General features: G+C 35.9%; 1 pseudogene; it reads right to left on the minus strand.

Moving 5' to 3' along the window:
• Window positions 1-13,076: 13,076 nt before the first annotated feature.
• Window positions 13,077-15,334, minus strand: LOC111547136 (annotated as a pseudogene).
• Between the last annotated feature and the right edge of the window lie 705 nt (window positions 15,335-16,039).

Raw genomic sequence — 16,039 nt, forward strand, 5'->3', positions numbered from 1 at the left:
GGTTCCCAGGGTAAGATTTGGGGTTATTTCTGAAGGTAGTTTCTCAGGAAAACGTGTGTGTGTGTGATGTGACATTAGATGAAGATAGCTCTGGTCTGGCACCCATTCCCTGGGTGACCTTAGCTAAGTCTCTTTTCCTGTGTTTGCCTCAGTTTTCTCATCTATAAAACAAGAGACCATAACCATAGCATTAGGAAGAAGCATGTACATTATGTAGTTCAACTCTAGTGTGTGAATCCCTTCTTCAACATCCTAGGAAACTAGCCATCTCATTTCAACATGAATCTACCCAGTGCCTTGCACCAAATGCTTTCCAAAACAGCCCATTCCCTTTTGTGGGGAGTGCTAACTTGCTCTGCTACCGAAAGTGCCAGTTTGAAATTTTATAAATGGAGAAAAGATAGTGTTTATTTGCTTGCTTGCTTGTTTGTGTGTCTGATTTACAGAGGCTTATCCCAAATATAATTCAATATGACAAGGAGGTTTCACAAGTCCAAGAGTCTTGAATTTACCAACATTATCAATTATTTTCTTGCTTTTCTTTGGTTTACTTTTATTTGGCTTAGCTCCGAAATTTTCTCCCAAAAGCTCTTGGGTTTCATAGTTTTAAATGATTCCTTAGTCTGGAAGGCTGAGAAACATTATTTCCCACCAAGTGCCACATTAACTCCTCAGAATACTGGTGGTGGCATAATCTGACTGGCCCTATGGGGGGAGACTCACACTCTAAGCACCTGCCTCTGGCCCCACGTGAGCCTACTTACTCCAAAATAAGTAGAATCAGGTCAGTGAATCTCTGGCCTTTGAGCTATCTCTTCATCCAGCATCTGTAATATGGTTTGGCTCTGTGTCCCCACCCAAATCTCACCTCAGATTGTAATCCCCATAATCCCCACAAGTCAAGGGCAGGACCAGGTGGAGGTAATTGGATCATGGGGGCAGTTTCCCCCATGGGGAAAAGAGTCTCATGAGATCTGATGGTTTTTACAAGCACCTGGCATTTCTCCTGCTTGCACTCACTCCATCCTACCGCCCTGTATAAAGGAGATGCCTGCTTCTCCTTTGCCTTCTGCCGTGATTGCAAGTTTCCTGAGACCTCCCCAGCAATGTGGAACTGTGAGTCAATTAAACCTCTTTCCTTTATAAATTATCCAGTCTCGAGTATTTCTTCAAAGCAGGGTGAGAACGGAGTGATGCAACCAGTATACTTGCGAGTGACTATCTGTTATCTTATTCTCACAAACTTGGCCTCAGGATAATGCCTCAAAAACTCTTTACAGAAGAAAGAACATGACAGTTGTAACCTGGCTTTCTCCTTGACTCGAGTCTCTAAAGATCTGGAGTCAGGCATGGCTAAGTCTGGTCTGGGCCCTCTCTGTGTGGGTGCCATCTGATTAAGCATCTGTAGGTGTCAAAGCCTGGCTGACATCCAGACCTTTCCTTCTGGCTAGACTTCATTGGCCAAATGTGGCCTTTCAGCTCACATCTGTCCTCCAGGCTGGTCACACACTGGGTACCAGCATTTTGGCAGACGGTACAAGCACAACAATTACAGCTGTCTCTGTGTGGTCCTGCACATCCAATCCTCTTAATTAGCTGACTTGCTTTAAGTTCATTATTTGAAATCTTGCCCTTAACCCCCCAACAGTGTAGTCTTCCCCAAAGAGGTTTTAAAGCACCTCTTTCATTAGATTATTTCTAGATACTTGATACTATATTTGCTCCTCTAACGATATATTTTCTTGAATTTCACTTTCTACTTGTTTCTGGTTTATGGAAATACAACTGGAGTTTTACAGTAAAACTCTGTGATACAAAACTCTGTAATAATGCAAATTTGGATATAAAACCACTGGTATTTGAGTCCTCTCTCTGGCCTCCATTCTCCCATAGGTATATTGGCTAACATTCTTCTCCTCTAAAGGCTAGAGGCTAAAGTGACTCTTTTTCACTCTGTAATCATGCATGACTTTCTTGGGTCCTTGTGTGGACAACTGGGTACAGCACAAGTTTCATCTTTACTTTTGTACTCTGTGTATCAGCACAGATGGCCTGAAATCTTTTACTTTACACTAACTTCACCAGAAATGAACCCTCACATTTTACTGATTGAATTTTTGGACTCCACATATAACACTGTAGTGGAGTGTTACGTACATTGGTGTCATTTCCTGCAGACTTGCTAAGTTTGTTTAACATCTCTAATAATTTGCTATAGATTATTTTAAATTTTCTATAGCATCTAAAAATAATGAAGTGCTTGTTTATTCCTTTCCTTTCTTTATGTCTTTACCCCCAATTTTATCTTCATTTCTGTGAAGAATATATGTTTATAATGGACATCCTCATCATATAGCCAATATTAAAGGAATAGTTTCAGTATTTCACCTTGAACATAATATTTGCTATAAGTCATCTGTAAATATTTTTATCAAATTAGGACCCTGCCAATTTCTTATTTGGTAAGAGTTTTTACTATAAATAGGTATTAAATTTTATCAAACATTTTTCTGCATCTACTGAAATGATTGCATGATTAATTCTCTAATGTTACAACATAAAAACAACCTGAAGTTCCTTAAATCAGCAAGTAATTTATTTTATTAATTTATTTATTTTTGAGACGGAGTCTCGCTTTGTCACCCAGGCTGGAGTGCAGAGACCGGATCTCAGCTCACTGCAAGCCCCGCCTCCCAGGTTCATGTCATTCTCCTGCCTCAGCCTCCGGAGTAGCTGGGACTACAGGAGCCCGCCACCGTGCCCGGCTAGTTTTTTGTACTTTTTAGTAGAGACGGGGTTTCACCTTGTTAGCCAGGATGGTCTCGATCTCCTGACCTCGTGATCCACCCGTCTCGGCCTCCCAAAGTGCTGGGATTACAGGCTTGAGCCACTGTGCCCGGCCAAGTAATTTCTATATAATATATCATAGTTTTCATCTTTTTAATGTGATGCTTGATCCAGTTTGCTGATATTTTGCATGGGATTTTTGTCTTCATTGTTATAATCAAGATTGGTCTGTTTCTTATACTGTCATGTGCTACCTCATAAAATGAGTTGGGGAGTCTATTCTCTTTTTCAATTCTCTGGAGGTGTTGGAGTAAAACTAGAATTATTTCTTGTTGAACATTATATAGCACTCATAGGTAATGTTATCAGTGTTTCAAGATTTATTTGAGGGGATGTTTTGAAAAACGGATTTAATTTCTTTACTTATAGAATTTTCATGTTTTATCTCTCGTGTCAATTGTATTAATTTGTATTTGCCTAGGAATTTGTTCATTTACTCTAAATTCTCAAAATTTTTTGGCATAAAATTGTAAAATCTTCTTGTTGTTATAAAAAAGTATGTAAAGGCTCTGTAATGATGTTCCTTTTATATTCCTGACATAGCTATTTGTGTCTTCTCTCTTTTTTCTTGATCAGTTTTACCAGAGGCTAATCAATTATATTGATTTTTTTTTCAGAAAAGCAAATTTTAGCTTTATTGATTCTCACTATCATCTGCGTGTTTTCAATTTTATTAACTTCCATTTTCTTCTTTCTACTTTCTTTGGATTTGCTGTTTATTGCATTCTTCAGTTGAACTCTGTTTTTCTGGTTTTTTGGTCCATTTGTTCCATCAATTATGAAGAGATGTTTGTAAAAATGTTTTACATTGCAGATTTGTACATTTCTCCTTGGAGTCTGTCATTTTCTGTTTTAGCTTTTTTGAGGCATATTAGAAGCACACAAATATATCTTTATTCTTAGAGACAAGGCTTCATTCTGTCATCCAGGCTGGAGTTCAGTGGCCTGATGGAAACTCACTGCATCCTCAAACTCCTGGGCTTAAGAGGCCCTCCCACCTCAGGCTCCCAGGTAGCTAGGACTACAGATGTCTATTACCATGCCTAGCTCATTTATTTAAAAAAAAGAAAATTTAGGAGACAAGTCTTACTATGTTGCCCAGGTTAGTCTAGAATGCCTGGCCTGAAGCAACCGTCCAACCTCGGCCTCCCAAAGCACTTGGATTATAAATATGAGCCACCGCACCTAGCCGAAAAATATATCTTTCTGTTGAATGAGATCTTCTACCATTATAAAGTTACTTTATCTCTAATAATGCTTTTATGTCTTAGATTCTACTTTGTCTGATATTAATGTGGCCACATCAGTTTTCTTTTGATTAAGCACAGTATATCCATCTTCATCCCCTTTTTTCTATATTCTAATGTTTTAGATCTCTCATATAAACATTATAAAGTATGTTTTTTTAAAAAAAATCCTATCTGATAATTGGTTTCTAATAACTGGAGTTTTTGTCCACTTACACCTAGGTAGTTAATGATATATTTAGGTTTGAAATCAACTGTCTCATTTTGAGGTTTCTATTTCTGTTTTAGGTTCTTCTTTCTCTCCATTTTTATCTTCTTTTAGAGTAACTGTTATTATTTCATTGTTCCTAACCTCTACCAGTTTTGGAGATTATATCTGTGGCCCCTTTTTGAAATGGGCACATTAGAAATTACAATATGAATCCTCAACTTTAAAATATAATATCAGACATTATTCTTCCCTACAGACAATTCAAGTAACTTATTTACCAGCATGTTAGCTTATATGCATTTCTTATGCAATTATTTCTATATATTTTAATTTCACAAGATATAACTATTTTATTAATTTCATTTTAATATCTCTTCTTTATTTTTTTCTTGCATCTCAGAGTTTCCACTAGCAACCACTTTCCTTCTACTTGAAGTTTCTTCATTAGAGCTTCCTTTTGTGAGGACCTGATGGTAGCAAACTACCTCCACTTTTGACTGTGTGAAAAAAAAAGTGTTTAATGTTACCTTTATTCTTAAGAGATATTTTAACATAAAATATTGGATTAACAATTACTTTCCTTTATCACATGGAAGATCCTCTGGCTTCTAGCTTCTGTTTTATTGTTGAGACATTGGCTTTCACTCTAGACAGGGGTCAGCAAATTATATACCTGGCCGAATCCAGCCTACAGCCTACCTCAGTGAAGTTTTACTGTACAGTATCTATGCCCGTTCATTTCCATATTGGCTATGGCTGTCCTCACACTATCATGGGAGAGTTGAGTATTTGTAACGAAGACCACATGGCCTTCAGAGCACAAAGCAACTACTTTTTGGTCCTTTTTAAAGAAAGCTTGCTCATCCCTAGTTTAGCAGTCACTCCCTTTGAAAGCCATTTATTTTCTCTGGTTTCTTCAAAGATTTCTCTCTTCCATTTTCTCCATTTTCACTACAGTTTGCCTCTTTCTATTTACCCTTCTTGAACGGTTTCGGGTATCTTGAATTTGTTGACTAATACCTAATATCAGTGCTTAAAAATTCTGAATCATTCTCTCGGTTAGCTATCTATTAGTGCATACAAAATTCACCAATTAGCCGCTAAGACAATAAACATTTATTATATCTCACAGTTTCTGTGGAAAGGAAATCTGAGAGTGACCTGGCTGAGCAGCTTTTGCTCAGGAGCTCTCATAAGGCTGCTTTCACACATCAGCTGAGTCTGTATTCAGTCAACACTGAATGATTGACCGGCATTGGAGGATCCACAATGAGTAATTCACATGGCTGGCAAGGTGGTACTGGCTGTTGGTGGAAAGTCTCCATTTCTCTTCAGATGAGCCTCTCCACACAGCACGGTGTCCTCACAAGATGATTGACTGGCTTCCCACAGAGCAAGTATTCCAGGAGAGAGACAGAGTAGGCAAAAGCTACTCTTTTAATGATGTAGCTTTGGACATAGTATCATTGATACCACATTCTATTCATTAGAAGCAAATCACTAAATCTTGTCTATACTCAAAAAAGAGGTAAATTAGGCTCCATCCAGTAAAAAGAGAAGTACTAAAGAATATGAACCAATTTTAAAACCACTCATTTTGTTGTTGTTGTTATTGAGATAGAATCTCACTCCATCACCCAGGCTGGAGTACGGTGGCGTGATCTCAGCTCACTGCAACCGCCGCCTCCTGGGATCAAGCGATTCTCATGCCTCGGCCACCCACGTAGCTGGGATTACAGGTGTGCACCACCATGCCAGGCTAATTTTTGTATTTTTAGTAGAGATGAGATTTCACCATGTTGGTCAGGCTGGTTCAAACTCCTGACCTCAAGTGATCCACCCACTTCAGCCTCCCAAAGTGCTGGGATTACAGGAGTGAGCCATCACACCCGGTCCCCATTATTCTTTATGATATTTTCCCCCACTCCTATTTTCTGTTGCTTCACTTTTTTAAATTTCAATTAAATACAGGTTAAGCTTTCTCATTGTATCTATGTCTCTTACCTTTCTTTCTGTGTTTTCCACCTCTTTTTACTATGTTACACTATAGATAATTTTCTCTGTCCAATCTTTCAATTAATAAATTCTATTATTAACCATATCAAGTCTAGTATTAACCCCATCACTAGGTTTTCAAGTTCAGTCATTTCATTTCAAAAAACTTTTTGTTAATCCCAAAATGAATTGTGTCTACATATTTCATTTGGTTCATTTTCAAATCTACTAAATCACTTCCTACAATATCTTATTTCTTACAAATAACTTCATTTTGCATTACATTTCTTTAAACATAATTATCAATGCTGTTTCCAGATCTGTCTCTGCTAATATCAATATCTGAAGTCTTTGTGGAATTTTGTATGCTTTCTCTGCTGATTTTTATTTATAGAGACTAATGTTCTCATATGTTTGAATCTTCAATTAAATACTAAACAATTTTAGTATTTAAAGAATTGTTTTGTTATGCCCTATACACAGGGAACACTCTGAGTCTACAAACACCTTAAAACCAGCTCAAGATTTGAGATTTTGGGAAAACCCAGAAGATTCAATCCCTGCCTGTAACTGCTCAAAAGAGTTTTCCTACTTCTTCTTCTTCTCTCTCTCTCTCAGTGGTTAGAGACTTTGAGAATTGTAGCTGAGTGTGGTCAGAGGATTGACTAGACTCCTACTTTATGACAAGATGTTTATGTTTGTCCATCTTACCCCAAAGAGTAGTCAGATAACATCCTTACGGGAACACAGTAATTAAATATTAGAACTGAGACTTGAACCAAGGCTCTTATGTTTCTCCTATGCCATACCTGATCTCTACAATCAATAACTGGTAATGTTGGACAGTGATGATTATGGTATTGCCTTTTCTTTCTCTTCTCTCACAACACAGCCTCCAGGGGAATGTCCTACTCAGCAATATCAAGTCATATAAGAGCTTAGGTATGCTGGCAAAAGGAGTTCATTGATGCTGAAGGCAGAAGCTCTGCCTTTTACTATCTAGACTGCCAGTGAACAGAAGTAAAACCTTCAAGTTGAGTAATATGAGGGGTGCTAGCTGACTACTGGGAGAACAATTGTGTACCTTCTAAGACAGGGCTGCCACTACTGCAGAAATATAACAGCACTGTCTATAAAATAACAGGGCATTTTTTCATGGTGCATGTCGGCAGGGCATCTGATTGATACACTGCATTGTTTTCAATCATGGTTTTATGAGGTCCCCATTAAATATTGAAAACCAAGCTATATATTTAGAACAGTAATTAGTCTGAAGCAGCCTCTGTGCCTTATCCCCTTTAAAGTTTTCAAGTAAACCAAGGATGATGAATATTTAATGTACTGTACCTCATTGTCATCTGATAATATGATTTGTTATAGGGTTATAAAATGTTATGTTAGGTTCTTACAGCATATCATTAATATTGTAAAATGTAGCTGGGCTCCCAGGCAGAGCTGTTTGACAGAAAAACAACAGAAAGACAAGTGATATCAACCATATTCTCCAAGGGCTTAGAAGACAACCAACCAAGAGGTCAAAAGATGTTTTTAGTGCATTTGATATACATTAAAGAGAAAAGAAGGGTGAACACAATGAGGAAAGTAAAAAAGTAAAAGAGAACAACAATTAAAAAAAAAAACATACAGAGGAAAGTTCCAAGAACATACAGAAAACAAAGAAAAGAGGTAGAGAGGTGATTAGTTGTGGAGAGAATTCAAAGATCAGGTAGAAATTTGGATGCAATAAACATTAAAGTTCTTTGATACATTTAGACACTAGGATTCCATGTTTCCTTAAAAATGGATTAGTATATATCGTCCCATAATATGCCACTTTGACATAATAATTATTTTGAGCTGGAAGCAACTGGGCCAAATCAGACATAGGAAGAGCTCTCTGTCCTTCCCCATCTGCCTAAAAGCAGGGCATAAATTTCCTTGTGAAATAGATGTCCCTTCTTTTCCATATCAGAAAGAGGACTGCCAAAATGAGTCTATATCAAGAAATGTTGCTAAAGAACTCTTATCTACCATTAGTTTCCTCCATATGTGTTCTACTCACCTTCCCACAATTTATTGACTCTAGAAGTCCAAACCCCTTTCCTTTGTCTAGTCTCTTCTCCACAATTTATCACCCTTTGTTAAAATTGTATATAAGCCCTAGAGGACAACTGCCTCTTTGGATTTTTCACTTCTTTTCTGTGAAGCCCTCATGTACCTAAAATTAAAAATATTAGCATCAATAAAATATGTGTTTTTTCTTGTTAATTGTTTTTTTGTGAGTTTAATTACCTGACCCCAGTTATGAAAACCTAAATGTGTAGAGAAATAGTTTTTCCTTCCTTACACCTTGTGGTTGAAACAATACCCACAGGGATCTCATGAGGCAATTTACTCTACCTCATGGATTCTCTGAAAGAATCCAGTAGCCCTCCCAAATGATTGCTGCTATCCACAGAGTAAACGCTGATAATAAAATAAGTATTGCTTGACAATAGCAATAGTAAACCAAGATTAGAGTTTAGACATTGTTATTTACTTCCAGTCCATTTCTGTCAACTACATAAACAGGCTAAAGTTCAAAAGTCATATCAAAATCTAATTTAGGGCCGTAACTTTCAAACCATTAACATCAGAAGGGACCTTGGCAATCATAACAGTCTATAGTAGTTAGGAGTATGACCTTAGAAGACAGATAAATTCATGTTTCATGCCTACCATATATTAGCTGTGTGACTGTAGACTTCTCAGGTATCATTCTCCTCATCTGTACAGCTTACAGTTGATAATAACTAAGATTATGCAAGTAATGCACTTAGCACAATGACTACATGTTTTAAATACTCAATAAATATGAACACTGATGCTAATGGTGAAAAAGAGGAAAAGAAGAAGAAATTATCCAACTTGCTATTTTACAAATAAGAAAATTAAGGCCCAGAGAGGAGAGATAACTTGTTAGAGACAGTACAGCCTATTATTGCTGAAACCGAAGACAGAGTCAAAAATCTCTTTTTCACTATAAGCTACAATTTATAGTTCTTATTATGTATCTATTTTGGCATTAGGTGCATTAGGATCAATAAAAAAAGAAATACAAAACATGGTCTTTAATGTCAAGAAATAAGATTTATCTATTGAACACTGGAAGAATATAAAATTTATGCCATGACTAACATTTATTTAATAAATATTATAGAAATTACATATGTCTGCAAAAAGTTAATGAAATTGAGAGAAAACATTTTATACTATAATGCAAAGTTTAAAAGAAAATAACATTATGTGTAGAAATGTAAGAAAGGAAAAAAATTACACCAGAATAAAAGATACCAAAATAATGACAATGATTTTTTTCTCTAAGTGGTTTTCTTCTTCATCATGCTTTTAACATATTTTCCATAATTTCTACCAATGCACATACTACTTTTTAGAATTATAAGAAAGACATGTTTTGTCTCACCAAGGGAACATTACATATAGTGGGAAAAGCGTCTATTCACAATAACAACTACAGCATATATAAAATATCCAGAAATACAATTTTAAAGAAGGTTATTAGACTTATATAAATAAAATGAAATAGCCCATAAGACAATATTATATTGTACTACCTCCTATAAAATTTTTTCCATAAAATATATATCTTCTAAACTTCATCTAGAATAATTCGCAAACTATAATAATTAGAAAAAAATAATTTAAGACTAAAGAAAATACAGATAATTTTTCAGTCATCTGATTGACCAGGCTGAAATAGACGGACAACACGCAGTGCTGGCACTTTTGGTGGACAAAAGTCCACCTTTCTAAAGGAAAGTTTGGCAGTATGCATGAACATTTCAAGTGGGTATGCTCTCTGGCCTATTGATTCTCAGTGTTAGTAATTTAAGGGGATAATCAGATGTGCACAGAAAAGCTTGGAGAAGCATTGTTGTGTTCAGATAGAATAAATGAACAACCTAAAAACAACTAAACATGGCCACCGTTAATTAAACTACTCAGTAAATAAATCATAGTTCATTCATATGAAGGAATTTTAAGTAGCCACTAAAAACTGTATGGCTCTAAACTCATGGCATTTTGTTAAACAAAAGGGGAGATTACAAAATAACATGTGTAATATGTAATACTTATGTAAAATTACAAACACACTGAGAAATATTTGGGAAAAGGGTCATTTCACAATGTTGAGATTTTGAGTTTGGGGGTTTTTGTTTGTTTCTTATTTATACTTTTTTATTGTTCTTTTTCCCAATAAGCTTGAATCATGTTCATAATCAGAAATAAACTATAAAGCTCATTTCATGTTGGAAAAAAAGTAGTACTTTAAGTGAAGAGACAGAAAAACAATAGAGTGAGTCAATGTAATCTAAGGAGAAAATATGAATCTAAATCTTGGTTTTGGTAAATTACTTCAATCTCCTCCTTTGTCAAAACTTATCAAAGAGTCCAGGGAGTTAGTAAGTTGATTTGTTTACAAATGGTCTTTTTCTTCTCTTGAAACTATAGCAATTTTAATGAGCAGGAAAATGTCCAAAAAGGAAGAAAAATGGCTAACTCTGGGTAAGATATGAAGATAACTTCTCTAGGGTCTTAAGAGAAGGGAAAATAAGAGAATCTGAACCTAAAGTGAGATTTGGAGTCGGTTTGAGAAAGAATATTCAAGCTCAGAATCCCTGGAGATATTTAAGCAGAGCTGGACCACTACTTGTCGAAGATGTTTTACAGGAAATAGACTTATCAGAGGGGGCATTGGAATAGATCACCTCTGAGTTACATTCTAATCTAAAACTGACTCTGTTTCTCTGTAGCACTTAAAAAAAATAGTTCTCTAAGTACTGATCTGGAAACGTGCCTATAGGAGATTCCAAGAAAATGGTGGATTGAATACAATTCCTCTACTCTCCTTCTCAATTCAAATCATTTTATCTCATTTATATCAAAGCCTGGGACTCTAGTGGCTGAGTGCAAATTTGCAAGAGACCCAGGGAGCACACAATTTATCAGCCTTTGTTAAAATTATATATAAGCTCCAGAGTGTAACTGCTTCTTTGGGAGAATGAAAGGGAAGGCTTTCTTTGTTATGTACTAGAAAGACATATTAAAGACATAGACATTCTGACTACTGTCAGAACAAGGAAATAAAGGTTTACTTCTCTTAAGAAAAAAGAGAGAGAGAAAAAGCCTTGGGAGAAGGATTTCAATTAAAATATGGATCTTGGGAATGTTTGACTTACAGAGATCTGTGGACCCAGGGGACAAATAAACAGAGGCCCTAGTGTCTACCAGATCTCTCAGGCTCCTCAAAAAAATTTTAACAGGTGAGTGAAGCATTCCCACCCTTCAGGCTGAGTGAGTACGGGAGACAGGAAAGCAGGGAGATGTACTTCAGGTTAACAATACCTCAGAGCAGCGTAGCAGCCAGAGACAGAAAGATCAATCAAAACAAACAAAACACAGAACCAACCTTTGATAGATGCTGGAAGAGACAGATGACAATTTGAAAAGGAAAAAAAATAAGAGCTTAGGGATATCTGTGTATACTCCCTTTAACTTCTACTCTCATTCCTCAAGAGGACTTTCCAGAAATAAAAGAAATAGTTTCCAACTAAACTATTTAGGACGTGAATTAAAGGAGAAGATGTTCAAGATCACTGTTGAGACATGATTTAGTGGCCTAAAAAATTTAGAGTATGAAGAAATACATAAAAAGATAAAAATCACAAGACAAAAAAGATGAAAATGAATTGGAAGAAGAGTATGAGATTTAACATGCAAATCAAAAGAGCTCTAGAAGATGTGTTTTTTAATTACTATGGATGCATAATAGTTGTACATATTTGTAGAGTACATGTCATATTTTGATACAAGCATACAATATAAATTGATCAAATCAGGATATTCATCACTTCAAGGATTTATCATTTCTTAGTGTTAATAACATTTCAGTCCTACTCTTTTAGTTATTTTGAAGTGTACAATAAAGTATTGTTAATAATAAGATCTATTGTGCTACCAAATGCTAGATCTTATTCTATTTGAGTGTATTTTTGTACACATTAGCCTTTCCCTCTTTATCCCACCTTTCCCTATTACCTTTCCCAGCCTCTGGTAACCATCATTCTACTCGCTATCTCCATGAGTTCAGTTTCTTTTTTAGTTCTCACATTTTAGTGAGAACACATAATATTTGTCTTTCTGTGCCTTGCTTATTTCACTTAATATAATGTTATCCAGATCTATCCATGTTGCTGCAAATGACAGGATTTCATTTTTTTTATGGCTCAATAATATTCCATTGTGGGTGTGTACCACATTTTCTTTATCCCTTCATCTGTTAATGGACATACAGGTTGATTCCATATCTTGGCTATTGTGAATAGTACTGCAATAAATATGGGTGTGCATGTATCTCTTTGATATCCCAGTTTTCTTTCTTTTGGATATATATGCAGCAGTGGGATTGCTAGATTGTATGATAGATATAAATAGAGACAACAAGAATTCAAAAACTTAGAGGGATGGAGTTAAATTGTAGAGTTTTTTTGTTTTGTTTTTGTTTTTCTTATTTCAAGTTTATTAAAACTTTAGCAGTACAAATTATCCAGATTGCAGATTATCAAAAGATCAACTCAGTGAAATCCACATTTAAAAAAGGGGCAAACATAAAACAACCCAAAAACAATGAAAAGGAACAACATAAAGAAGATTCACTAGCAAGTCTCTCAAACTTAAAATTCAAAACAGAATGGAAATAAGTTTATATAACTCACTCATCCACTTTTGTCTTCTTCTGTTTCAGGGCTTGATTCATGACCACATTTTTCATTTCTTTCATGTACACGGTCAATTTCTTGACCCTTTGATTCTTGGTTTTCTTTTTCCACTGAGGATCTGATCTTCTCATCCTCCTTATTTTTCAGTGTGGAGGATTTTAATTCATTGTTCTGACTGCTTTGTTTTATTTTTGAGAAGGGACTTTGATCTATATCAGCTTTTTCTCCCCCTGCTATTATTTGAGCTTACTACGATCACGACTTTTATGGTACATTCTTTTCTCACTGTGTGAACTCTTACTTTTCTGTGTCAACTCTTACTTTCTTGGTTTCTGTATTTTTCTTGGTTTCTGTTTTTACTTTCTTCTCTCTCTGAGCTCCGTGAATCTCTCCTCCTTCTCCTCCTATCTTTACTTCTTAATCTTCCTGGTGGTGTTCTTCTCCCTCGGCTTTGTGACCATCATCTTCTCCCATATTCCTGTTCTCTCTGTATCTATGGTACTCCTTTCTTCTGCTGCAATCTCTGTCATGGCTTCTTGATCTCACTCTTCTTTTTCTGTCCCTACTTCTGCTTTGTTCTCCTGTTCTGCTATTATAACTGTGTTAACGTTGAGTTGTATCACATTCTTTACTCCTGGATTGTGTACATCCATCCTTTTTCTTAGTTTTACTATGATCATGCTCATTACTCTTTGATTCTAACTATTTAGACTTCTCTTTACTTCTACCCCTTTCCTGATCTTTTCCTTTAGAATCAGGCTGCTTTTCTTTTTCTTTAACATTCTCATGATCCCTTCCTTTGCTCCTTGACCTCATCCTCTTTTCTTCATGTCTATCATGTTTTGAATATCCTTCTTTACTCTTTGATTTCTCTTTGCTCTTACTCTTAATTTTAGATTTATCCCTTTACTTTGTTCGCATTATATTTATCATCTTTTTCTGAATTTCTTCTGATGTCTCTCTTTACTGTTAGATTTACAGCCTTTAACTTTATTTTCCTTTCCATTTTCTCTGTTTGGACTCTCAAATATATTCCTGTGGTTAGTTATTTTTCTCTCTTTAACTCTAACTGGACTTCTCTGATTTTCTTTTATTTCATTCAGCTCACTCTTATCCCCTTTGATCCATCTTTCACCACTTGATACCCTCATTCTTTGAGCTCTCTGCATCTCTTGCCTCCAGTGTGCCAGAGTGTCACTAAGTCTGAAACAATCCCTAGATCTGGATCTGGAAGAGTTTGATAACACCTTGATCCTCTTCCTTTAATTTTCCTGCCAGATCTAGTAACTAAAAGTCATCTCTGGTATGAAGCAGGCTGGGAGTTAGATGGATTACATTCTCTTTCTCTTTCTCCCTCTCTGGCTTTTCCTTTCCATTTTATCAGCTTTAGGAGGGCTTTTTCTCATTAGGAATCTATTTTCAGGTACTGTCTCTTCTGGACAGACAGTAGACTGGGGTTGTGCTTTAAGATGTTCAGCTTCACTCTCACTAGACGCACTCTTCTTGCTTTTCTTTCACTTCTTTTCCTTCTTGTGTTTTTGGGAATGTTTCCAATTTTTTTTCCCATTTTCTTTGATTTCTCTTCAGAAGCACTTTCAGAATCACAGGAATCAGGTGAGAACTGAGAATCACTTGAGCTATCTTAGTCACTAGATGAGGAGGAGGAAGATGATGATGATTTTATACCTTTTCTTATTTCTTAACTTTAGATTTGGGAATCACCTCTCCATAACTGAGTATCTGTACCTCTGTAAATGCTTTGCTAGCGGCATCCGTCTTGTGGTTTTCTCTCTCTCTTACAATTTCTTGGCTAGAGATTACTTGTCCAAAAACAACATGACACCCATCTAAATGAGGAGTTGGTTTCATTGTTATGAAGAACTGTAAACCATTTGTATCCTTCCTTCTGTTGGCCGTTGACAAGAGAAATTCTTTGTTGTTTTTGACAGCAAAATTCTCGTCTTCAAAAATTCCTTCTTAGATAGATTCCCCTCCTCATCCATTTCCTACACTGAAGTCACCACCTTAAACCATAAAGTCCTTGACAACTCTGTGAAAGAGACAATTCTTATAATGTAATGGCTCTGAGTTGATTTCTCTGTCCCCTTTTCACCTGTCCAAAGACAACTAAACTTCTCACTTGTTTTGGGGCACACATCAGAAAATAATTCAAAGACAACTCTTTCAGCAGGTTGTTAATGGCAATGTCAAAAAAAAATAAAATAAAATCGAGGACATTGAAACTTTATTCCCATGGCTCCAATACTTAATCTTCAAATGAAGAAAAGACCAAAAATAAACCAAGGACAACTGATCCCTTTGCTCCTGTGCCAGTAGAGTTTCCTCTTCTTTGGTCCAGTCCTTTAAACCATTTCATATCTACCCCTGCCAAAAAAGGAGCTAAAGCCCACTAACTGCCTCCCTCCCTGACAGTTCAGTCCTAATTGTTGAGGTGTTTTTTGTTTTTTGTTTTTAGTTTTCTCTTTATTTGCTTGTTTTTTCTATTCTTTGTAATCAGAGTGGTCATCAGTTTGAAACAATTGATTTTAAGATGTTATTTGCAAGCCTCATATTAACCACAAAACAAAAACATGTAATACACACAAAATAAAAAGCAAGAAATTAAAACATACTGTCAGAAAAAAATTACTTTTATACAAAGGAAGTCAGGAGAAAAGGATAAAAGAAAGAGAGGATCAACAAAACAACCAGAAAGCAAATAAAGTGGCAGTGGCAAGTCCTTGATTATCAATAATAACACTGAATAGAAATGGGGTAAATTATAAATTAATCAAAAGACATGAAGAGGCTGAGTAAGTTACACACACACACACACACACACACACACAAGAACCGACTATATGCTACCTACAGGAAATTTACTTCACGTATTAAGACACAGATGGGCTAAAAATAAAGAAATAGAAAAAGACAATTCAGGCAAATGGAAACCAAAAAAA

This window comes from Piliocolobus tephrosceles, chromosome 4 (genome assembly GCF_002776525.5).
Source record: "Piliocolobus tephrosceles isolate RC106 chromosome 4, ASM277652v3, whole genome shotgun sequence".
In the NCBI taxonomy this organism is placed as follows: domain Eukaryota; kingdom Metazoa; phylum Chordata; class Mammalia; order Primates; family Cercopithecidae; genus Piliocolobus; species Piliocolobus tephrosceles.